Below are 26,552 nucleotides of genomic sequence, written 5' to 3'. Positions count from 1 at the left end.
CTAAAGTTACGGTTAGGGCTAGCGGTAGGGTTAGTGTTAGGGCTAGCGTTAGGGTTAGCATTAGGGTTATGTTAGGTTTAGCATTGAGGTTAGCATTAGCGCTAGCGTTAGAGCTGGTGTTAGGGCTAGCGTGAGGGTTAGGGCTAGTGTTAGGGTTAGCGTTAGGATTAGCATTAGGGCTAGCATTAGAGCTAGCATTAGGGTTGGGCTTACGGTTAGTGTTGGGACTAGCTTAGGAGTGTGTTAGGGTTAGGTTTGTGGTTAGGGTTATGATTAGGGTTGGGATTGGGGTTAGGGGTGTGTTGGGGTTAGGTTTTTGGTTAGGGTTGGAGTTAAGGTCAAGGGTTTGTTGGGTTTACGGTTCTGGTTAGGGTCATGGTTAGGGTTGGGATTAGGGTTAGGAGTGTGTTTGGGTTAGGGTTGGAGTTAGAATTGGGTGGTTTACACTGTTTAGGTAAACCAGGGGGTTTCTAAGCACAGCATGGTGCCACCTTGGATTACAGCCAAAATTGCGTTCAAAAAGTCAAATGGTGCTCCCTCCCTTCTGAGCACTGCCATGCAGCCAAACAATGGTTTACCCCACATATAGGGTATCAGCATACTCAGGACAAATTGCACAACAACTATGGGGGTCTAATTTTTCTTGTTACCCTTGGGAAAATAAAAATTTTGGGGCAAAAAGATCATTTTTGTGGAAAAAATATGATTTTTTATTTTCAAGGCTCTAAGTTATAAACTTATGTGAAGCACTTGAGGGTTGAAAGTGCTCACCACACATCTAGATAATTTCCTTGGGGGGTCAAGTTCCAAAACAGTGTCACTTTTGTTTTTTTTTAACTGTTTAGGCACATTAGGGGCTCTCCAAATGTGACATGGCATCTGACCTCAATTCCAGCCAATTCTGAATTGAAAAAGGCAAACAGTGTTCCTTCCCTTCCGAGCTCTGTCGTGCGCCCAAACAGTGGTGCACCCCCACATATCAGGTATCGGCATATTCAGGAGAAATTCTTTTTACGCCTTTGAAAATAAAAAAAAGGTTCTGAAGTAAAATGTTTGTGAAAAAAGTTAAATGTTCATTTTTTCCTTCCACATTGCTTCAGTTTTTGTGAAACACGTAAAGGGTTAATAAACTTCTTGAATGTGGTTTTGTGCACCTTGAGGGGTGCAGTTTTTAAAATGATGTCACTTTTGGGTATTTTCTGTTATATTGACCCCTCAAAGTCACTTCAAATGTGATGTGGTCCCTAAAAAAAGGGTAAAAATGAGAAATCGCTGGTCAGCTTTGAACCTTTACATCCTAACAAAAAAAAATGTGTTTCTAAAATTGTGCTGATGTAAAGAATATATGTGGGAAATGTTATTTATTTAGTATTTTGTATGACATATCTCTGATTTAAAAGCATAAAAATGGAAAGTTTGAAAATTGCAAAATTTTCGACATACAGTAGTTCATTTTTTTCATAAATAAACGCTACATGAAGTACAATATGTCACGAAAAAACAATCACAGAATCAGTGGGATACGTTGAAGTGTTCCAGAGTTAAAACCACATAAAGTGACAGTGGTCAGAATTGCAAAAATTGGCCTGGTCATTTAGTACCAAATTGGCTTTGTCACTAAGGGGTTAATCTTCAATATTTGAATGAGGCTCTCTAGTTTCTTCCTTCAAGGGTGTATGAATGACCCTCTTGTATTTTTTTTCTGGCTTTGCAATGTGTGCTGAGCCTTAATAAGTCTAGCAGTACCACATGAAAATTTGAACATGATGTGTATGAGGCCCTCCTTTAAGTCTAATATAGGGTGTATCGTAGTTTCTCTTCCAATCTAATTTTTGGCAATTTTTGCTTCCTTCATAAATTACACTGAAATTTCCAATTTCTTAATAAAAAATAAAAACTTATTAAAAATTAATTTAAGAAAATTTGGTTTGCTTAAATTATTATTTTATATACTGTATATCCTTTTTCAATTTTGTCTTATATACAAGTCATTATACAGAAAATAAATTTTCTTAAAAGTTTTTTTCTGTAAACTTCAATTTCTCATTGGTTATAATGTTTTATTGTCTGTCATTAAAGTGGAGTAAAAGTTTGACACCATTGCTCTGAGCAGCGTTTTGGGAGTCAGAGATTCTACCAGGTGTTTTCTCCATGCTGTTCTCCTTCAATCAGAAATTTTACTTGCATTTCAACATTTTTACTGCCCCAAGATCTCCTTATAAGGTCTGCCAGAACAATACTCGGGTTTCCCCTTAACTCCCAATATACCAGTTACTCGAAATGAGCATCCGAGCATTAAGAATTGATAGGTTCGAGTAACGAGCATCCAAGCATTTTAGTGCTCACTCATCTCTAATATTAATAAATGGGTAAAAGAGAGTCTGGGAGTTTTTTGTTCAAATAAAGGACTTTGCTCTGTGTGTCTGTTTTTTTTACCTTAAACTGATGGGGTTAATAATGGGGAAGACTTATAGATGCCTCTCCAATACTAACCCCTGGGCTTGATGTCAGCTGACATTACAAAGCAGACATCATCCCCAATACTGTTACCCCACTTGCCACCACCCCAAGATAAATGGGAAGAGCTAAGGCTAAGTGCCAGAATTAACGCATCTAATGGATTCGCCATTTCTGGGGAGTCTGAGGGCTGATGTTCTTAGTCTAGAAGGGGGCCGATATTCATGGCCCTTTCCTAGGCTCTTAACCTCTTCACCTCAAAGCCTGTTTTCACCTTCCTGACGAGGTCAATTTATTAATTCTGCCAGTGTAATGTTATGAGGTAATAGCTGTGGAATTCTTCAAGGGATCCCACCGAAACTGAAAAATATCATACTTCATGATAATTGTAAAGTTTGTTTGATACGACTTGCATTTATTCATGAAAATATCAGAAATTTAGCAAAAATGTAGAATATTTAGCAATTTTCCACATTTTAATTTATATGCCCTTAAATCAGAGAGTTATGGCACACAAAGTAGCTAATAAATAACATTTCCCACATGTCGAGTTTACATCAGCACAATTTGTGAAAAATAATTTTTTTTTATAGAAAGTTATAGTGGTTAAAAGTTGTCCATCAACATCTCATTTTTCCAACAAAATGTACAAAAACATTTTTTAGGGACCCCATCACATTTGAAGTGACTTTGACGGGTCTATATGACAAAAAATGCCCAAAATAGACACCATTTTAAAAAGTACTCAAAGCCACAACCGTCCCTCAAGGTACTGAAAACCACATTCAAGAAGTGTATGATGTGGAAGGAAAAAATGGACATTAACCTTTTTTTCACAAAATATTTACTTTAGACCCAATTTTTTTATTTTCACACAAGTAACTGGAGAAAATGGGCCCCAAAACTTTTTGTGCAATTTATCCTGAGCATACCTATATGCCATTGTGGAAGAAAACTACTTTTGGGTGCATGACAGGGCTCAGAAGGGAATGCAAAATTTGCTGGAAACATTAGCGGACCTCATGTCGCGTTTGGAGAGCCCTTGATGTGAGTAAACAGTGGAAACCCTCCACAAGTGACAGCATTTTGGACATTATACCATTCAAGGAACTTATCTTGATGTGTGATTAGCATTTTAAATCCATGGGTGCTTCATAGAAGTTTATAACTTTGAGCTGTGAAAATAAAAAATCAATTTTTTTCACCAAAAATGTTCTTTAAGTCTCAATTTTTTATTTTCACAAGCGTAACAGGAAAAAATACATACTAAAATTTGTTGTGCAATTTCTCCTAAGTACTGCTTGGTTGCAGGGCTCAGAAAGGATGGAGTGATGTTTTGGAATGGAATTTGGAATGTTCTGCTGGTGTCATATTGCATTTGGAGAGCCTGTGATGTGCCTAAACTATGAAAAAAAACCAAAAGTGACCAATTTTGGAAACTAAACCCCATCAAGGAATTTATCTAGATGTGTGACGAGCACGTGGAATCCACAGGTGCTTCACAGAATTTTACAATGTAGATCTTTAAAAATGAAAATAAATAAATAAAAAAAATTCCTACAAAAATGTTGTTTTAACCCCAATTTTTTTTCATTTTCACAAACAAAGCAGGGGAAAATGGACCACAAAATTTGTTTCTCAATTTTTTCGGAGTACATCGATACCCCATATATAGTCAAAAACTATTTTTGAGGCACAGTGCATAGCTCAGAAGGGAAGAAGTGCCATATTGGAGTTCAGATTCTGCTGGACTGGTTTGCGGGTGCCATAACACATTGGTAGAGCCCCTGAGTTGCCAGAACATCAGAACCCACCATAAGTGATCCAATTTACAAACTACACATCTCAATGAATTCATCTACAGGTGCAGTGATCATATTGACACTACCTGTGTGTCACAGAATTTTATACCATTATGAAGTGAAGAAAAAAAGTTAGTGGATGCTTTCCTGAAACGGAAAGTACTTGCAAGCAGCATAATACAAAGAATAGCTGGTTTACCCAGAATCCTTTGCAGTAGGCGGAGCTATGCAAAGCATCTCTTTCCACCCCAGTCTAATCCACAGCGCTTGGAACCGCCAAGCGTGCAATGCTGCGGATTAGTTTCTAAATTTACACAGCCAACCAATTCCTACCTGTGGACACGTGTTTCGGACTTTAGGCCCTCATCAGCACAGGGCTGGAATTGGTTGGCTGTATGGAGTGGGGCTCGGTGAGCAAGCGATACACACATGCTAGCCACCTTAGGGAGAGACCCAAGTTGGGCTAAATCCAAGCGCTGTGGATTAGACTGGGGTGGAAAGAGATGATTTGCATAGCTCCGCCTACTGCAAAGGATTCTGGGTAAACCAGCTATTCTTTGTATTATGCTGCTTGCAAGTACTTTCCGTTTCAGGAAAGCATCCACTATGTATTTCCTTTAAGTAGAGGGCTTTTCGGTCTCTTTCGTCCCGCTACATTTAGCCCAACTTGGGTCTCTCCCTAAGGTGGCTAGCATGTGTGTATCGCTTGCTCACCGAGCCCCACTCCATACAGCCAACCAATTCCAGCCCTGTGCTGATGAGGGCCTAAAGCCCGAAACACGTGTCCACAGGTAGGAATTGGTTGGCTGTGTAAATTTAGAAACTAATCCGCAGCATTGCACGCTTGGCGGTTCCAAGCGCTGTGGATTAGACTGGGGTGGAAAGAGATGATTTGCATAGCTCCGCCTACTGCAAAGGATTCTGGGTAAACCAGCTATTCTTTGTATTATGCTGCTTGCAAGTACTTTCCGTTTCAGGAAAGCATCCACTATGTATTTCCTTTAAGTAGAGGGCTTTTCGGTCTCTTTCGTCCCGCTACATTTAGCCCAACTTGGGTCTCTCCCTAAGGTGGCTAGCATGTGTGTATCGCTTGCTCACCGAGCCCCACTCCATACAGCCAACCAATTCCAGCCCTGTGCTGATGAGGGCCTAAAGCCCGAAACACGTGTCCACAGGTAGGAATTGGTTGGCTGTGTAAATTTAGAAACTAATCCGCAGCATTGCACGCTTGGCGGTTCCAAGCGCTGTGGATTAGACTGGGGTGGAAAGAGATGATTTGCATAGCTCCGCCTACTGCAAAGGATTCTGGGTAAACCAGCTATTCTTTGTATTATGCTGCTTGCAAGTACTTTCCGTTTCAGGAAAGCATCCACTATGTATTTCCTTTAAGTAGAGGGCTTTTCGGTCTCTTTCGTCCCGCTACATTTAGCCCAACTTGGGTCTCTCCCTAAGGTGGCTAGCATGTGTGAAAAAAAATTACATATTTAAAATTTTTACACTGGTAAATGGGTAAAAAAGCACCAAAATGTGTCCCACAGTTTCTGTAGAATGTATAAATACCCAATATGTGGATATACAGTACTGTTTAGCCATATGGCGAGACTCAGGAGGGACGGAACATTATTTGCTTCCTGAAGTGCAGATTTCCTTAGAATAGCTGGCAGACTATATATACAGAGCCCCTAAATGCTAGAAGAGCAGAATCCCCCTCAAGTGACCTAATTTTGTAAATTATACCCCTTTTGGGAATGTATCTACAGGTTTAGTGCCGATTTTGACTCCATGGGTGTTTTCCAGAAACAAGCAGTAGTGAATGTTACTGAGAAAAAATTGAAAACTGCCATTGTAGTACCCAGTAAGTTGTAGTCATCAGTACATTGTAGTGCCCAGCTCATGCTTCTGGTGATATGGACCTGTAAATTAGATGGCTGTCATTTTTACAGAAATGCCAAACACGTGGATGCTAAATGTGGTTTAGGCAGACTGTTGAGATCAGAAAGGACGGGGCATTTGGATTTTGGAGTTCATAATTTGCTGAAATTCTTTTCGGGTCAAGGAGCCATAGTGTTTTTCCAGAGCCTTTGGGCTACCGGTAACATGGAAGTCCCCTATATTTCCATTAGCAGATGATAGACTTGAGTGGGGACTAGCTTTTCTTGTGGATTAAGTTGAAGCTTTTATTGGGAACACTTTACATAAAATTTGGGATCACATTTATCTGGTGCTCTATGCTGAGCACTCATAACAGGGTTTCCATCTTAATCTCTGAGAGATGTGATTCAGATGAAACCCCCAAGGGAGCCACTCACTATAATGAGTTACTTTAGACTGTCCTCAGTTCAGCATTCTCCTTCTATTCAGAAGTGGACAAAACTGCAGCAGATTGTGCTTTTTTGCACACCTAAAAAAGACCAACACCACCGGACCACCTGCCAGACAAAGTCCACAGTGCCTCCATCTGCCTCATCATGAGGTATCTTCTGCTGGATGTTCCATCTGACTCACGTATTTCAGAGAATTACTTGGAAACCCCGATATAAGTGCTCAGCATAGAGTGCAGGATAAATGTACAGTACAGACCAAACGTTTGGACACACCTTCTCATTTAAAGATTTTTCTGTATTTTCATGACTATGAAAATTGTACATTCACACTGAAGGCATCAAAGCTATGAATTAACACATGTGGAATTATATACTTAACAAAAAAGTGTGAAACAACTGAAATTATGTCTTATATTCTAGGTTCTTCAATGTAGCCACCTTTTGCTTTGATGACTGCTTTGCACACTTTTGGCATTCTCTTGATAAGCTATATTTAATTTAGCTAAATCTCGGTCTGATTGCAGAATATGCCAGCTTCTTCTAATGGCTGTATGAACAGCTCTATCTAGTGGACTGTGTTTAAAGTTAAAAATCGAATTTAGAATGCCCAGTAGCAGTAGGTAATCTGGGTTTCATGGTAAACCAAGACACGGATATTAAAGACTTAGAAGGTACGTTACTGTTGGCACATTTAAGTGATACAGATATGGTCAGAGAAGAATCATTATTTTATGTTAGGGAACAACTCCCCGCTGTTCCTTTTAAGGGTGGTATACGCTCAAACTATATGCCACCAATTTCACCGGGAAATGCTATCGACTTGTTCCACAACTCTGTAATAAGAGATGTTGAGGCGATTCTTTACCATTCCTGTTTGTAATTTAACTAAAGAGGAGGTGAGTGCATTACAGGAAATGAGAAAGTGGACGGATGTAGTGTTCAGCAAGGCAGATAAAGAAGGTAATGTGGTTGTGTTGGATCATACTTATTATGTAGAAGAAGCCTTATCCCAACTGAATGACCCGGACACTTACGGTATATGCAGTTAGGTGGTAATCCAACTTTTAAGCATAGAGGGAAACTAAGGTCATTATTGAATAAATATGTAGCGCTAAGGGTCTTGACTAAGAAGAGAGGAGAGAATTTATTTCCTGGGTTTCCTAATACTGCTTTTTGGTATAGTTTACCCAAAGTACACAAAGATTCCAAAAATCCTCCAGGGCGCCCTTTAATATCAGAACCATTATCTCAGTATCTGGATTGTTTATTAAAACCGCTACTGCGGCAAGTCCCCTCGTTTGTTAAAGATTCTGGGGATTTTTTGGCTGTATTGAAGGAGTTTGATTGGCAAACTAGTTTTTCTTTGGCTTCAATAGATGTTGTTAGTCTGTACACTAGAATCCCACAAGATGCAGGCATAGAAGCTATTCAAAAAATTCTGATAAATGCGAATGTGATTCAGAGCCTTACTTCCTTTATTATTGATGGTTTACAATTTGTTTTATCGCATAATACTTTTAAATTTCTTGATAAGTGGTATTTGCAAAAAACCGCCATGGGTACACCGGTCGCATGCGTTTTTGCAAACTTATTCCTTGCGGTATTTGAAGAGAAATATATCTATAGCACTCTCAATCCTTATCTTAAACACATTCGTTGTCTTTTAAGATTTTTTGATGATGTATTTATTATATGGGATGAGGGTTTTGTAGATTACCTGAATTCTGAGAATACTGACAATATGCGTTTTACATCATGCTTTGGAGGCAATAGTACAGTGTTTTTAGATGTTAAGATCGACATCATAGATGGACGGATAAATACTTGTGTCCATTTAAAATCTACGGCTGCAAATAGTATGTTACGTTATTTGACAGCGCGCATCCTGTTCACACTAAGCGAGGATTGCCCTATAGGCAAATGCTCAGATATCGAAAGATTGTTAATGCTGAAGAGGTATATAGAGAACAATTAAAAGATTTGAAGTCAGGCTTCTTGGAAAGAGGTTATCCAAAATTACTGCTAGATGAAGCAGAACAACGTGCTGAGAATATCACACTGATGGACCTCCTTAAAAAACAAAGGCATAGGAATTATTATTATTATTATTTATTGTTATAGCGCCATTTATTCCATGGCGCTTTACATGTGAGGAGGGGTATACATAATAAAAACAAGTACAATAATCTTAAACAATACAAGTCATAACTGGTACAGGAGGAGAGAGGACCCTGCCCGCGAAGGCTCACAGTCTACAAGAATAATAGAATGCACACTCAAAAAGGGAAATTCGAGCAGAGAGTTATTTTTAACTTTAAACACAGTCCAATGGATAGAGCTGTTCATAAAGCCATTAGGAGAAACTGGCATATTCTGCAATCAGACAGAGATTTAGCTAAATTAAATCTTGGCAATCCACAATTTGCTTATAGACGCACAAAAAATTTGGGAGATATATTGGTGCATAATCGCATTATACCAGAGGAAAAAAATTGGTTAAAAACCACATCCAGCCCAGAAAATTTTAAGTGCGGTAATTGCAATTATTGCCGGTTTCATTTAAATACACAGCCCTCTTAAAATAGGCCCCTTAGAACATAGAACTAAAGACTTTATTTCATGTAGAAGTAAAAATGTGGTAAATATTCTCTATTGCCCCTGCACTTTTTATTATATAGGTAAGACTATCCGTCCTATGTGTACGAGGTTTAGAGAACATTTTAGTTCCATAACTTCAGGTAAAGGTTCTTTGCGTCTTATTAGTCATATGCAGGAAAAACATGATGCTAACCCTAGACTATTGAGCTTTGCAGGTTTGTAAATAGTTAAGTATCCTTCGAGGGGAGGAAACCACAACAAAATTCTTTTGCAGCATGAGGCTAAATGGATTATGAGGACAAATGCTCAGGGTCCAATGGGTCTGAACGATAAACTAGACATGTCTGTCTTTTTATGATTATTGTTCATTGTTTGCTCTGCACTTGTATGTGATTATTGTTTATGTTTTTAGATTGCATATTTTTATGCACAATTTGTTAACTAGAGACTCGTGCTACACAGATGGTTTAGAGTTTCCTATAAAGGAAAACCGTCGGCACAAGTCGCAGTCGGCACGAAACGGACATCGTCCTGTTTGCTCCTTGCACCTTCATGTGTACCCCCCGCCCTAGAGGTATGTCCTCACCCCGCTAAGTGGGAGAATAAAAGGACTTTTAAATACATCGCTTGGTGAGTGCCACTATTTCTTCGTTCTTCGTATTTTTCATGATGGATTACTTTTTGGTCGAGCACCACAGCGCGAGTTGAAACCACCACCGCTTTATGGTCACATGAGACATTGGTCCATGTAGCATTTTGTTTTCCATATGTTGACTTTCGCCTTATCTAGTGCCATTCTATCGTTTTTCTTTTTGGTGAAATAATCAGTCCATTTTTCATCCAGGAGAGTGGGACAATTTGTTTCTCACCTGTCATTTGTGTGCAATCTGTATACAGTCTGTTTTTACTCAACAGTAGAGATGAGCGGACACCTGGATGTTCAGTTACAGCGGGTTCGGCCGGACAGTTACAAAAAGTTCGAGTTCGGGTATCAGAACAGTGCCTGGACCCAAACCTGAACCCAGACCCCTTTCACTTAAATGGGGGGCCCAAACATCCAGTGTTTTCCACGCTATTATGTGCATGGCAGCGCGGCAAACACCACCTCTGATCTGCGGTGAAATCATCCCCGCTGGTCAGTGAGCCGCGGTTCCCACACTGTCAAAAGACAGCGTGAGTGCTCAGCTGCGATCGGAGGTACAAAGTTTACCTCCAGTCACTAGTGTCAGCTGATGGGACTATAGCTCCCATCATCTGACACCTGCTGGCGCTAATAACAGTGGAAGCAGGAGCAGCTGATGGATGTATTTATTAGCCGGCTCCTGTGCTGTAAATAGATAATTAAAAAAAAAGCGGCGTGGGTTCCCCTGTTTTTTTGATAACCAGCCAGGCAAAACCCTCAGCTGTCAACTTCAGCTAGGCTGTAGTCCCATCAGCTGACACCAGTGACCAGAGGTAAATTTTGTACCTACAATCACAGCTGAGCATTCAGGATGACTTTTGACACCGTGGGAACCGTGGCTCTTTGACCGGCTGGAATGATTTCACCGCCAATCAGAAATGGTGTCTCTCCCTGGCACAGTGATTGACAGATAGCTCTACAGAATGTGTGTGCAAAGCAGGCTATCAATCAATGTTCAGGGACTGATTGCAGCATGCTCACTGTAATGCCATGTTCACACGTTCCGTATTTGGGCAGCATTTTACATCAGTATTTATAAGCCAAAATCATTAGTGGAACAATCAGAGGAAAACTATAATAGAAACACATTACCACTTCTGCATTTTTCACCCACTCCTGGCCACGTTCACACTTACAGCTCTCTCCACCTCCATGATGTCTGGAAGTACTGGAAAAATAGTATGTATTTTTATTTCAGTAAAGCTGCCAAACCTGATTTTAAATTTTGCTAATCTACTACCTATGTCTGCAGGTAAATAGCATTTTTGGAGATGACAAATTCCTTTAAAAAAAAAAGTTAAACCCCTTAGTTCAATTTCACATACAAGTAAATGATTACGGGGGTGATCGCATATGAGGAACGCCTAGAAGCTGAGCTCTCCCTTCATGCAGCAAATAGCAGCGATATTATTCATTTAAAAGCCACTGGCAATCTGACTGGTATTTCAATGGAGCACACACCACGGGTCAAGCACAAAAGCTCCTATCGTAAACCTGTAATGCAATTGTGAGGCACCAATGAATTATGACTACCTGGGCCTGTTGAAAGTTCTCATTTCAGTCATCTTTGATCTTTGTCTTCCTCTGATGCTCGGCTATAGGGCTCGCTCACATGAGCATATGGCACAGCCACAGGTACGGACTGGGGCTGGAATTCAGCACTGGCATTTGAAATCACACCGGCCCATGCTGTCCCCATCTTAAAGCACCAGATGGGATATATTACAAATTTTACCCTCCGTGGAGGAAAGCAAGATTTACTACAAGACCAATATTTCTAATGATACCTCCGTCACAACTCTTAACATTTTGGGTGTCTTGAGAACCCTGATTTTGTTAACAACATAGCAGACAATGTGGCCCACAATCACACAGGCCCTTCTGGCATTTGCCAGAATTGCCAGATGGTCAGTCCGGCCCTGACAGCCAAGTACTTTCCGATGTTTTATCGGATCGCACTCAGCCCATTGTTATTCTATGGGGCAGTGCAGATACGCGCTTTTTTTCTCATACCGATTCTCATGCCAAGTGACTTAAATATTTGGATCTTGTGTATTCATTTAGATCTATGGATGTATGTGAATCCATTTGCATCCCAGTCCAGCTTCTCCACACCTCTGATACGATTCTCGCGTATAAGAGAATCGGATTACACTAACATAACGCTCGGCTCAAGCTCTGATAGAGTTTAAGCTGCCTATCATTAGTATATTTGGCCCGATTGTCTTGCACGAGAGAATCATCGCTCATGTGACCCCGGCCATATACTGGCCTTCAAAAGAAATGGTGATTTTCCCTCTATACTGCAATACTATGGCATTGCAAAATATAGAATATGTAAACAGATAATAGCACATTAAAATCCCTGTGTGAAACTAAAAGAAAGTAAAAATGTAAAAAGCAGTTTAAAAAAATATAAAAAAAGTTCAAAAATATATAAATGTTTGAATTATCTGCCTTTTTGCCCCATTAAAAATAAAGACTTAAATAAGTTAAGCATATTTGGTAGCACCACTCATACATAAAAGCCCGATTTATTAAAATATAAAATTAATTAACCTCACCAGTTAATGCTGTAGTGAGAAAAAGCAAATAACAAAATTCTCCTATCCAGTTAATGTAATATAAATAGATCACAATGTCACATCTACCCCAAATTGGTATTAATAAAACCATTATCTTATCACCCAAAAAATGTACAAGTATGTTATCAACATAACCAGAATGACCTGGAGAATCATGACACAATTTTACCACAAAATGTACATGCTAAAATCAAAATCCAAAAAGCCATAGCAGAAATGCATTTTATTTTAACCGAACTGATTTTTTTCCTCCCATTTCCAATACATTAAATGTTAAAACGCCTATACCGACAGAAAAAATAAAATACATTTTAGCTCTTGTAAGAATTGCAGGAAAATACAAAAGCACAAAAATTAAAATTGGCTGTGGAGAGAAGGGGTTAACTATTCTGTGGTCCATCTATGACAATGGTCTCTTTTACTTCCCTATCACAGTATATAGATATATTGGAGCAGATTTATCAATTCTGTTCTATGAAGATGTGAAACTTTCATTCAGTTAAGTGATGACCAAGACATATATATTAAAATGTCACAGGACTCATGATAAATGTCTCTAATACTAGCAACTGTTCTAGAATAGAAACATCACATCTGATCTGTCTTGACTGTGGTTCAAAGTCAAAATCTATCTGCCTATACCTGTTACACTGAAAATATTATACTGCATATTTTTGCTGCGTCAAAAACGCAGCGTCTTACAGTTCTAGCAAAGTGCATGGGATTTATAGAACTTTTATGCCCAGTGTGCCTTCCTATAATTCAGCATAACCAGATTACTATAGACTGTATACACTTAACCTTCATTTCAATGGCTGTAATACAGCTTTCTGGTCAAGAAACTGATTGGGGTTCCTTTCAGTCCAATCAAATCTATAAAACGGGACAGTAGGATTTATACAACAGGCAAAGTGGTACTACATTTGTTGGAGCCATAATGTTCAAGTTTAGTTCTTTACTTGATATCTTTGTAAAGATGCTATTATGCAATGTTACTGAGCAGCAGTGACTGCATGGTGTTTCCCCTAATCAACATTGTATTACGCAAAAAGGGCGCAGTCAGATGGCTGCATAAATTGGACCAGGATCAAAAATCAGTGCAAGGACTGGCATGCGGCTCTCCTGACCTGAGCATGACAACTTCATGTATCGCGTACTGCTTTCCAATCTTGGTCCAATTTATACGGCCATCTGACTGCGCTCTAAGGAGGGGTGGAGCACATAGTTGTTGGCTGTAAACCACATGACAGAGATTTGCTATGTGTAAATATGCCCTCAGGGTATGTTCACATGCTGATTATTTGCTGCAGACTTTTTTGCAAAGGTTCTGCAAATGTGTCAATTATCTTCACCCCACTCGGATGAATAGAGCATATTTTCTGCTGCACAGATTTTTGCAAACAAGATTTACAGCATTAAAATTCTCTACTTGGGTACTTGACAGGGTCAAATTTGGAGCTGAATTCACAAGAAATCTACTTCAGAGTTGTAAAATTATTCCCAAGTGGCTTCCAAGTGAATGCCACCCTAAGGCCGGTTTCACACTAGCGGTTGCGTCTACTGCGTAGGGCTGCGTACTTCTTTCCTTCAGATCCGCATCCATCCTGCGTACCTATATTTAACATGTTGTGTTCGGCGGGCACGTCAAACAATGCACGGGGACGCATACAACACATGTCCCTGCATACACAATGTTAAATATAGGTACGCAGAATAGATGCAGATGTATGCAGCTCTGAAGGAAAGAAGTATCCAGGCCTACGCTGCAGACACAATCGCTGTGAAACCGACCTTAGAGTGGACATGCTACGGGTTTTAAAATCATCATGGTCTCTGAACCCTGAAGCAGTTGAAAGAAGTAATGAGGGATAGAAATCTGCACAGCAATGCCATTTGCACATTGCTGTGCACCATGTTACATTTTTTGTGGAGGTTTCATAGTGCTTTTTTAAGTTGCTTCCAGGCAGATTCCACTAGCATAAATACATTGTCTGCACATACCCTTTTGCTATGTTCACATGTTGTGTTTTTGCAGCGTTTTTTTAATGACAAGTGTAAGCTGCGTTTATGCTGCTTACAAAAAGCAGATTTCGCTTTGTTTTTTTCTGCATTTCTTGCTTAGGTTTTGCTGCGTTTTTTTGCTGCGTTTTTGTCAGGGCATATTTCTCTCTAGTGCTGATAAAGTTTAGTACATAAAAAAAAATCTGAATCCACTTCATCAGGTTTTGGCACCAAAAATGCAGCAAAGGCTGATACCTGTTTTTTGCTGTATTTTTCAGCATTTTTGCACCACCCATTGTTTTCAATAGGTGAAAACCACAGAAAAAAAAGCTGCAAAAATGCTGAAAGAAGTAACATGCTGCATTTTGCAAAACCCAAGCTATTTGACAAAACGATCAGGAAAAAGAAACAAGGTGTGTGCATGAGATTTCTGAAATCTCATAGACTTTGCTGCATTAAAAAACGCTGCAAGAATGCAAAGTGTGAACATAGCCTTACTTTTTTCCTTGGAGTGTTGGCCAAAACCTCATGCAAAAAAATCTTGAAAATAACTAGAAATGGGTATCCAAAACATATTGGAAGAATTTTTGAGGTGGATTTTGGAGTTGGTTTGCTTCAGAATCCTCTTAAAAACTATGAGCATAGCCTTAGGGAGGCGCAACCGGTTTCTGCAAAGGTGCTTTGCTGTTTGTGTCTTGGCCTATTTAGTAATAAACAAATAAAAATCAAAAAATAGACTTATATCTAAAGTAGAAAGTTTGTCAGCCTCTACGTTTTCCTGAATGCATAAAGTGCTTCATGCCGCTTACATGTGAAAGAGACAAAATTCCCACTGTAACATAAAAGGCATTAAAAAGGTCATTTCAGCAGCTGAAGGTGATGACTTAAATTGATTTAGATTCCTAACTCCATAATTGCATTCACCTAATGGAATCTATGAGCACTGTGTTTCCATATATAATAGGATCAAACACCGAGCTTAAAAAAAGAAGAAATATCCTTTTCACCAATAAAAAAAAGGAGAGACGCTATTTTATTTAAAGAAACATATAGAAAAATGTAACTATTTTGTAAGTAATGTTTTACAGGTTTCAGACTGATTACAATGTGAACGATTCATGAATAGATATGCTCTTATCCTTATGCTTTTTTACGTATGGCCACATTTTCCTGTTGCAATCCTTAAACCCCTCTGTAGTTTAGAAATATTGATTTGGATCACTATAAGATGTTGCCACGGTCACACGTTCAGTGCTTGACAGCTTTTTACATCAGTGTTTGTAAGCCAAAACCAGGAGTGGAACAATCAGAGGAAAAGTATAATAGAAACATATGCACCACTTCTGTATTTATCACCCACTCTTGGTTTTGGCTTACAAATACTGATGTAAGAAATTCATCAAATACCCAATGTGTGCACGTGCAGGAGGTTTCATTTCATTCAGATAAAATATTGAATTATATTTTTCTTCAGCAAGTTCATTAAAGAGGTTTCCATGACAAGGACAAGGGACAAGACCTTCTTAAACTAAATGATCGACCCTGATAAAATAATAAAGCCTATACTCACCTCCGGTGCCAGCTCCGATCCCGCGTTGTCGGCACTCGCTGTCCCGGAGCTGTGATGCGGTGTTGTGACATGTGATGCCGATGCCAAATCAGCGCTGGCGTCACTGTCTCCGCCTTCAGACTTACTGAACATGAAGAGGTAGTCCAGTTTGCAGCTGTTCCCCGGCTTCCTCTTCATGTTCAGTTCGTCGGAGACAGTGATGCCAGCGCAGATTGGCCGCCATTGTCACATGTCACAACACTGCATCACAGCCCCACGAAGAGCAACTGCTGACACCATAGGAATGGCACTTGGATGGGAAGAGAGAGTAGGTTTTTTTATTATATCAGGGCCGAACATTTAGTTTAAGAAAGGTTGTCATAATAATGGACAACCCCTTTAAGGTCATGCTTATGTGCTAAACTATACAGGGAACTTCTCATGTTGAAAATAATATCCTATCTACAGGCAGGATGATATAGAGGAGCAGGAGGAGCTGATCAGATTGATATACTTTTTTGTGGAAAGTTGTAGTGTGAAATCTCCAATGTTAGTATGTATATGAGTCCAGTGGGCGGTCCTATTCAGTTACTTACAGTTTTCCCTGTGCATGCAGACACAGCTGTCAATAACTAGTAGGACTGCCCACTGGACTCATATACTCACAAACATTGGGAATCTCAATGAATAAAATGCAAGTTATACTGAATCTTTTCCATAAAAATGTATATCAATCTGATCAGCTTGTGCCTCTGTATACCATGCTGCCCGCAAATCAGACTACGCGTTCAACAATCTCAATTTTTGAAAAAAAGAACTTGAACGCTTGATTAAAATGCAGTGATCAACACCAGCCTCCATTTTGTTTGGTTTTCTCACTTTTTAGGAAGTAATAATAATTCTTTATTTGTAGGAAACTTTTCAAAGGAGTTATATTATTCCAACAACTACAAACAGGCTGTTTGTAGGGGAGTTTCTGCCTTGGTCATTTCATAAGACTCATTAAAGAGTCGGACACTTACAGAGTAGTTACTAGAGATACTAGAGCAATTCGAGTTGATACAAAACTAAATTCTGAAAATTTTTTAGAGATGAACTGAATAAGGCAAATTTGAACAATTAATTCATTTCCCAGTCGTTTACAGCCAGGAGCGGCTGCATTAGCAGCGCTCCCGGTTGTAAAATATGAATGCCCCCAGATATGGATTACTGTGTGGGACTTGATTGTATGGCAAACAGGTATGGGATATTGCTGCTTTTTTTATTTTGGAATTTTTTACAGGAGAACAAGGACTTCACTTGGATTGAGCATGCAATAAAGATATTAAAAACCTGTGTGCTTCATTATTTCATTAAAATACTTTTTTCTTACTGTGTGTGTTTTATTAACTCTTTAACAACTGTGGGATTAGTAATGGATAGGTGACTCATTGACACCTCTCCATTACTAAGCCGACTTAATGTCACCTTACAATAGCAAGGTGACATTAACCCCTTATTACCCCATATGCCAATGCTACTGGGCAGTGGGAACAACTGGGCAAAGCTCCAGAATTAGAGATCTGATAGATGCGCCTTTTCTGGGCAGCTGCAGACTGCTTTTTTAAGGCTGGGGGGTCCATACCCATGGCCCCTTACCAGCCTGAGAATAGCAGCCCGCACCTGTGAGTTTTGCTGGGTTGCTTGGAAAATATAGGGAGGGACCGCACGTCAGGTTTTCTTTGATTCATTGTTCCCTGCTCGCACTGCTGCCGGCAGAGCAGGGGACAATTGATAAAAGCCACGTTCAGCACCACAGGCAGGAGATAGCAGCTTACTGTAGCACTGCTTCCCGGCAGCCATATGTGGCACCCCTAGGGGTATTTGCCACAAAAATAGTTACTGACACTAAATGCAGGTACTAAGATAGCAAAACTGCACTACCAACTCCGGCCAGAAGGGGGAGCTCCAGAGACTCCCCTTGATCCATTCTGGTCTGAGAGAAAAACTGGCAGTTGGGCTAAGGAGCTGAAAGTGAGAGGTCATACAGCTGAATTTCTAACAGCTCTATGACGGTTTCGAGGCCCAAATCACCCGCCTGAGGAGAAAAGGGACAGAGAAAAAGGACATTGTGAGAACCAGGTAGCATTAATCACTACCCAGAACAGGCGCAATGACGGATACCGGATCCGTGGCTGTATTCATTATATATAATACAGCAACCGGAAAAACGTGAGGTGATATCAGCTTCACTAGGGCCGGACGCAGCAACAGACACAGAGTTCAGCGGTACTCCTGGAGGGGGTAAGCCGATAAAAGGACTCGGGTTGCCCGTCGAACCAGGACCCGGAGGGGACAGATTGGGCCGGCAGCCAGTTCACATACAGCAGCAGGGCCACACAGAAATTGCGTACAATAAGAGGCGAAGACCGAGGCAGGGTCAAAGTAGAGTTCCCATACAGACTCCGGTGACAGGACTGGTTGTAAATCCCTTTATGTTAAAGTAAACTGGTTTAACGTTTCAACGCCTCAGTCTTTCATTTGGACAATAGTCATCTATCCAGGATCGGGATTGTCACCGCTGGGAGAACCTGCTGCTGATCAAGTAAGTGCCTGACCCCTCACGATACCCCTTACACTGTGCATTGCCTGAGGCCACAGCACCGGGTCAAGCCACCCGTGACATCCCGCTTAAGAGACAGACCCCATTGGTCCGGTGCTGGGTACCCCGGTCTCCTGGGCGACACACATACATGTGGTCCTGATGCGGCACATGGCTGCTGCATGTGTGCCACACAGTTGTACCACATGAGCACACGGACACACATATCTCCGGTACCGATTTTTCCGGTAATGGAAATATCTGAACATGTGAAACCACCCTTAGAAAGTGGAAAAAAATCCAAGTGTGTCAAAACTGTGAAAAAATCTTGCCTTGCGCAGGCGTATACTATGGAGGACAGAGAATGAACTTCAATCCAATATTGCAGCCAGCATGCAGCCAGCGGGTAATGAAAGGGTGAATTAAACACCCGAAAACCCCACCTCTATGGCTGAAAATTGTTCCCTCCAAATTCAGGTGACAGTGTCCCTTTAAGGCCAGGTTCACATGTTCAGCATTTGGTCAGTACTTAAAATCAGTATTTGTAAGTCAAAATCAGGAAAGGAACAATCAGAGGTAAAGTGTAAGGCCGGGTCACACTACCGTAGAATACGGACAAGTGATATGCGAGAAAACATCGCATAGCACTTGGACCAGTGTAAATCTATGGGGCAGATCACATCACCGTATTTTTTCTCAGGCATATTCTATATGTATGTAAAATCGCAGCATGCTGCAATTTTACTCTTATATTTTTCGAGTCTCGCCAACGCAAGCCTATGGGTGCGAGAAAAAAATCGGACATCACATCGATCATCCGTATGACTTGCAACAAATAAGCACATTTTCCTCATTTCATCCCATTGAGCCATTACATTCACTGGGGAAAATCAATGAGAAAGTTACAGTCATACGCATGTCATACGGATACATAGGTGCAAGAAAATCGCATCATCGCATCTCAAACGCATTACACACGGATGACCATACGGAGAACACTCCTGCGACTCTCGACAGGGAGATTCGGACAGATTTTCCATTCGGTAAGTATGATGCCGGCCTAATAGAAACACTTTACCACTTCTGCATTTTTCACCCACTCCTGGTTTTGGCTTACAAATCCTGATGTAAAATACTGACCAAATACTGAACATGTGAACGTGGCCTTCTGCTACTTTCCTATGATTAATTTATGGTGAGTTTTTGACGCTGCATATTTTATCTGTGTCAAAAATGCAGCGTCCTACATTTCAAGCAAAGAGGATGAGATGCCCACTGTGCTTTTTTTTGCTCCATGTAATCTGACCTGCGGTGCATGTTTCAAATCCGCAACCTGTCTGCAAGTACACAGAGTTTTTATGTGGATTTTCCCCATTGACTTATATTAGATGCAGGTAAAAAAGATGCAAATGCGTTTTTAAGGCTTTTCTGCAGTGGAAACACATTAAAAACGCATGCGTTCAGCGACCAAAGCAGCTTTATTTAAAACATGACATACCAAAAAAAGACAAAAAAGACGCAAAAAATTTGATAAGAACTAGTTATTGGCGAACCCGAAAAGTAAAGTTTGAAGTTTGTACCGAACACCTACTGTTCGGGCACAGACTCCACACATGGACTTTTCCAGGAAGACCGTGTTACTGTTCAGGTTCAGAACCCCAAACATCGGGTGTTTCCCACTCTGTCATCTCCATGACAGTTCAAGAAACACTTGTATGGGCTACTCGTATATATGGCACTCCTTTGACGAATGGTGATGGTGCACAAGTAGGGTATCCAGTCCGTAGGTACTTATCAAATGAAAAACTTTGCACTTAGTTGATAATGTGATGAATTAAAGTTTCTTTTATTATTGCATTCATAGGTTTGATTAGTTCAAGAAACACCAGCATCTCTGATTGGCGGTAAGATTATTAAAACCGGTTAGAGGGCTGAGGTTCCCATGCTGTCACGGTGCTTGCGGTGATTTCATTGTGGTCACCGCAGTTCATTGTCCAGTGTGTTGTCCATTGTTCATTGTTCAGTGGGAATGCAGCCTCAGTGACCTGTGGTAACTTCGATGACATCACTGCTAGTCATTTAGGATCACAGCACGTCATTCTTCCATGGTTTTCAGCCTTGATGGTCGCATCATGGCACAGTCCAGGTTGTCAACCACATATCACAGACATGGATTATGGCATTGGACATCTGCACTTCGGACAGATAATTGATATGGTTGTTAATTATTTTTCTATTTTTACAGGGGACATTGGCTTCAATGGAATGGGGGTAAGTTGGGTATCATGGTTGTTTATTATTTTCAGCTTTTTACAGGTGACATGGGCTTCAATGGAATGGGTGTAATGTTAGTATAACTTTGTTATTTTTAAATAAAATTTAAAATTTTAAAACAGTGTTTGGATTTATATTTCAAATAAAGGACTTTATTCTAGGTGCTTTTTATTTACAATATGAATATTGGGTCAGTAATGGATAGATATCTTATAGATGCTTCTAGATTACTAACCGCTGGGCTTAATATCACTTACAATGCTGAGGTGACATCAACCCCACAAATATTACCACGCTTCCCATTGCCACAGGACAAGTGAGAAGAGCCAGCAAAGTGCAAGAATTGGCACATCTAACAGATGTGCCTTCTCTGAGGCAGCTGCAGGCTGGTGGTAATATCCATGGCCCCCTTAACAGGCTGAGAATACCAGCCCCCTGCTGTCTGCTTTAGCTTGGCTGGTTGTTAAAAATGGGGGGTACCCCAATTAATTTTTTTTAATTATTTATTGATAACAAGCCATGGTAAAGCTGATAACTGGGCGTTGCAGCCTGCAGCTCTCAGTTTTGCATAGCTGGTTATCAAAAATAGAACAGACCCCATGTCATATTTTATTTATTTAAACCCAGCATGACAAAAATGACAGCTACAGGCTGCAACCCTCAGCTGTTACCTTTATCATGGCTGGTTGTCAAAAATGGGGGGACCACAAATCATTTTACAAATTATTCATTTAAATAAATAAAAAAAACAGCTGGGGGCTCCTCTATTCTTGGTAACCGGCCATGATGAAGCTGACAGCTGAGGGTTGCAGCTCGCCACTGTTAGTTTTACCATGCTGGTTATCTAAAAAAGAATAGACCTCACATTATCAGTGACAGCAGATATAGGCTGATGGGAGTAGTGGATAATACTCATATCAGCTGACGCCTCTGTGACCAGCAGTAAACTTTTTACTGCCAGTCACAGCTGCTGGCTCACGCTGTGAGCATGAGAACTGCAGATTTCTGATCGGTGGTAATGATCTTTCTGCCAATCAGAGGCAGTGTTTGCTACTCTGTGATGTAGATTACAGTGTTGCAAACAATGAATGTTCAGACCTCGCATTCATCTGAACGGGGTCTGGGTTTAAGTACTATTCCAATACCCGAACCAAACTTTTTTTTTTTAAACGTTCAGGCAAAACCACTGGACCTCAACATCCAAGAGTCCACACACACAAAAACAGAATGAAAAAATGCAAGTAACCTAATTTAAATGATAGGTTCAGAATATAGCTTAATTTTTTCCTTGTTGCTGCTGTGCCAATAAGCCTGTCAGATGTCATGATCCAGGTCGGGGTTTGCTTCTTGCTTTTCTTTCCCCAGCCTGGTTATGGTGGTGTTAACCTTCCCTGCCTCTCTCTGGTTCATGGGGGGCTATTTATTGGTGCCATTCCTGGAAGCATTTGTCAGTGATAGTTACAGTCTCTTGCCTGAGCCGCTGAACCGTTTACCTTAGTGATCCTTCTGCCTCTGACTACCGGTATTTGTGCCTGACCTGTTCCCTATCCCTTACTTAGTATGTGTTTGGTCGTTTCCAACAGTGTATGACTCGGCTTGAATTCTGAACCCTGCCTCCTGCTTACCATCTCTGTTACTATGTTTCTCATCTGGCTTTGACTCTCTGGCTCGTACCCAAGCTACGTCTTCTGTCTCACATTTTGGATCCTGCATTCCCATCTGGTTCTGGCTTCTGGCTTGTCTCTGTCCACGTGCATTGCTGTGACCTCTGCTACTTTGTCTTCCTGTTTGTTGCTGACTGGCTTGTCTGACTACTCTGCTGCCTCGTAGTGATGCTCTGCGCTTTGCTCTGTGGTGCTGCATGGTGAGTGCTACCTATTCCCCCTTACCTGCTCCCCGTGGTGGAGGTTGCGTGCTACTGCCTTGCAGTTGTATTGCATCAGATATGACTTAGGCCTCATTCACACATCTGTGAAGAAATTAGACCTATGTAATCAGAGTTTAAGATCAAAGTATCATCAATGTTTGGTGAGTTTTTATCATCAGTGTGTCATACAGTAAGTGATTTTCATTTATGGATAAATAAGTAAATGACAAATCTTTTCCTGTACTTTGCAATGGTAAATATGGATAGCACATGGGTGAACCCAGAGGCCAACTGTGTGTTGTATGTGTTTTTCACCAACCCAAAGACTTGTTTTGGCATTTTTCATTTGCGATTAGTGTTGAGCATTCCAATACCGCAAGTATCGGGTATCGGCCGATACTTGCGGTATCGGAATTCCGATACCGAGTTCCGATACTTTTGTGGTATCGGGAATCGGTATCGGATCCATATTAATGTGTAAAATAAAGAATTAAAATAAAAAATATTGATATGCTCACCTCTCCGGATGCCCCTGGACATCACCGCTGGTAACCGGCAGCCTTCTTTGTTTAAAATGAGCGTGTTTAGGGACTTCCATGACGTCACGGCTTCTGATTGGTCGCGTGCCGCTCATGTGACCGCCACGTGACCAATCAGAAGCCGCAACGTCATTCTCAGGTCCAAAACTCCTCATTCTAGGAATTTCGGACCTGAGAATGACGTCGCGGCTTCTGATTGGTCGCGTGGCAGTCACATGAGCGGCACGCGACCAATCAGAAGACGCGACGTCATTCTCAGGTCCTAAACGCGCTCATTTTAAGCAAAGAAGGCTGCCGGTTACCAGCGGTGATGTCCAGGGGCCTCCGGAGAGGTGAGCATATCAATATTTTTTATTTTAATTCTTTATTTTACACATTAATATGGATCCCAGGGCCTGAAGGAGAGTTTCCTCTCCTTCAGACCCTGGGAACCATCAGGATACCTTCCGATACTTGGTGTCCCATTGACTTGTATTGGTATCGGGTATCGGTATCGGCGATATCCGATACTTTTTGGGTATCGGCCGATACTATCCGATACTGATACGTTCAAGTATCGGACGGTATCGCTCAACACTATTTGCGATACCAGAGACAAACGCACATGTCTCCATGAGATTTACACAGACATGGTCCACGAAAGACAGGGACATGTGAACAGTTCTAATGACAATAATGGGTACGTGTTTTTTCCGTGAAAAACATGAGCAGAACACGGACATGTGTATGAGACCTACAATAGTATATATCGGCATGTTACCAATAAATCTGCAGGAAAATAACTTTTTTTTAAGATCCCTTTAAGTAGAATCAGTACTCCTCCCACTTTAGAGCATATGGAAATCACAGTGTCCTCTGTTCTGTTGGAACAGCTTCTGTTTTGGTGCACATGTACCAAGGAATAATCAACTTGTCTCACAGCTTTTGTCAGGCTTGCAAAAAACCTTTCATCAGAGCCTAGGGCGGTGATCAACTTCAGGAGTTCAGGAAATCTTCCCTCATATCAAAGTCAAGGCTCAAAAACATAAAATAGTGAAGCCAGCAGGTAGAAAGAGTGATGGACCCACACGTACAAAAAAGACCACCAGTGACCCCCCTGCAGCCCAAAGCCCTAATAATGCATTCCCCTCATTGGACACCCTTAGAGAATGCCTGTTTCAGCTGGAGAGGGACTTCACACTGCTTATTGAACAGATCCAAGACAGACAAATGTCCCAACAGCTGCCTAGATAACCAGACTTAAGTGTGTACTGGACTCAGCGGTGCAGGAAATCAAACATGAACTATATGAACTATGGCAAGAAAATGCTAAATTAAAAGGAGAAATAGAAAACCTAAAGAGCCAGACACCACCCCTAACACAGGAGGGGGACCCAGGGAAGGAGATAGGTGAAGACACAATGAGAGCTAACAGCCACACCACCACTAACTTAAATAACTGCCTAAATATTGAGAGCAAAATAGACAATAACCAAGAACCACAGGATGGGCCAGACCCAAACACCAAACAAACTCCAAGTCTAGAACAACAGCAGACCACAACAACAGGACAGAGCAACAAGAAGAACTCAAACAGAAGCTCCTATAGGAGCAGCCAACCAACATGTCCTGATATAGTCCTGATTATAGACTCCAACGGAAAATACCTAAATACAAGGCGACTCTTCCCAGGAAAAAGGGTCTCCAAAATCCGCTGCTCAATTATAGAACAAGCAAAGGCCGTAATTGACAATCCATATTTCACCAACCCAAACCACATCATCATACATGCAGGCACCAACAATCTCCAGGACCAACACCAGCAGGTAGCAGGACAATTGTGTCAGCTTGCAGAGACCACACAACAGAAGTTCCCTGGCAGCAAGATCATCCTGTCATCTCTGCTGCCAAGAAAAGATTCCTTCCAATACATCACCAAAGATGTCAATAGAGAAGTAGTAGCCAAGATCACTATGATGCAAGACATCACCCTGGCACAGCATCCTGTCATAAACCTCCACCACCTGTATGATGACAAACATCTCAACAACCAAGGCGTCAGCCTTCTTGCTAAAGAACTTGAAGACATTGTACTCAGAGTCCCCGGACCAAGAACCCATACAAAATAAAATCCTATAGAAAGAGCACCAACTAACAGTCCTAATACGGAATATGCTCAACGAACTGGAAACTGCAACCTGTATGCAAAACCTGTCTATGAGAGACACAAACCATGGAAGACACCACCCTCCCCACACAGAGTGAAACAGGGCAGTGAGCTGGCAGAAATAAAGACCATGATCAGCTCCATATGCAAGAAACTCACGCGACTGGACCAATTGCCTACAACAAGGTCACCAGTCAGCAACCCAAGATTTCCTATGCAGGACAGTCCATTACAAGGTATACAGCTACACAATGTCAACCCTAATCATCAGTAGCTGGAACATCCAGGGCCTGAACACCTCAGCCTTCGGATAAAAGACAAATGACCCAGACTTTAACAAAAGACTGAAAGATATTGATATACAGATCCTCCTTGAAACATGGACTAAGGCCAATAATGAATTCTATGTCCCCACCGGATACAGGGAATTCTCTGTCTCTGCCCTGAAAAACAAAAACATCAAAAAGGGTCTGAGCTCAGGAGAAATATTAGTATGGTACAAAGAAGAGCTCCATGAACATATCAGAGCAGTGAAGAGAGGAGACAGCCACATCTGGATAAGAATAAGCCGCTCCATCCTCACATCCGGGGCCGACATCTACCTCTGTGCAGTGTACGTAGCTCCTCCAGAGTCTCCATACTTCAACCCACACAGCTTTGAGACCCTAAAGACTGAAGCTGCCCATTTCCAGACTCTTGACAACGTTTTCATCTACGGAGACCTCAACGCAAGAACGGGAAGAGAAAGAGACTACCTGACCAATAGATGGAAACATCTATATACAGATACCGACTGTGACAACCCAGTGTACACCGACAGGAACAGCAATGATTGCAGTTAATAAAAGCGGCAGAATGCTGTTGAACCTGTGCCAAAGACTTGGACTTCGTATCCTCAATGGCCACACCAAGGGATACTCACTGGGAAGACATACCCTAAACTCCCATGTGGGCAGCAGTGTGATAGACTATGCCATCACAGATATGGACCCTACAAATATTGGTGCCCTTATAGTCACCCCACAAACACATCTGTCAAACCAACTGCTCCTATACATCAAATCCACAAAGAAATCACCCTCACAAACCACACAAAAGACTGGCCTCTTTAGCCTGCCACCATCCTTCAAATGGTCCAAGATGTCGG

Source organism: Ranitomeya imitator, chromosome 4 (assembly GCF_032444005.1).
Source record: "Ranitomeya imitator isolate aRanImi1 chromosome 4, aRanImi1.pri, whole genome shotgun sequence".
In the NCBI taxonomy this organism is placed as follows: Eukaryota; Metazoa; Chordata; class Amphibia; order Anura; family Dendrobatidae; genus Ranitomeya; species Ranitomeya imitator.
The sequence above is the reverse complement of the archived record's forward strand: the minus strand, read 5'-3'. Positions refer to the sequence as shown.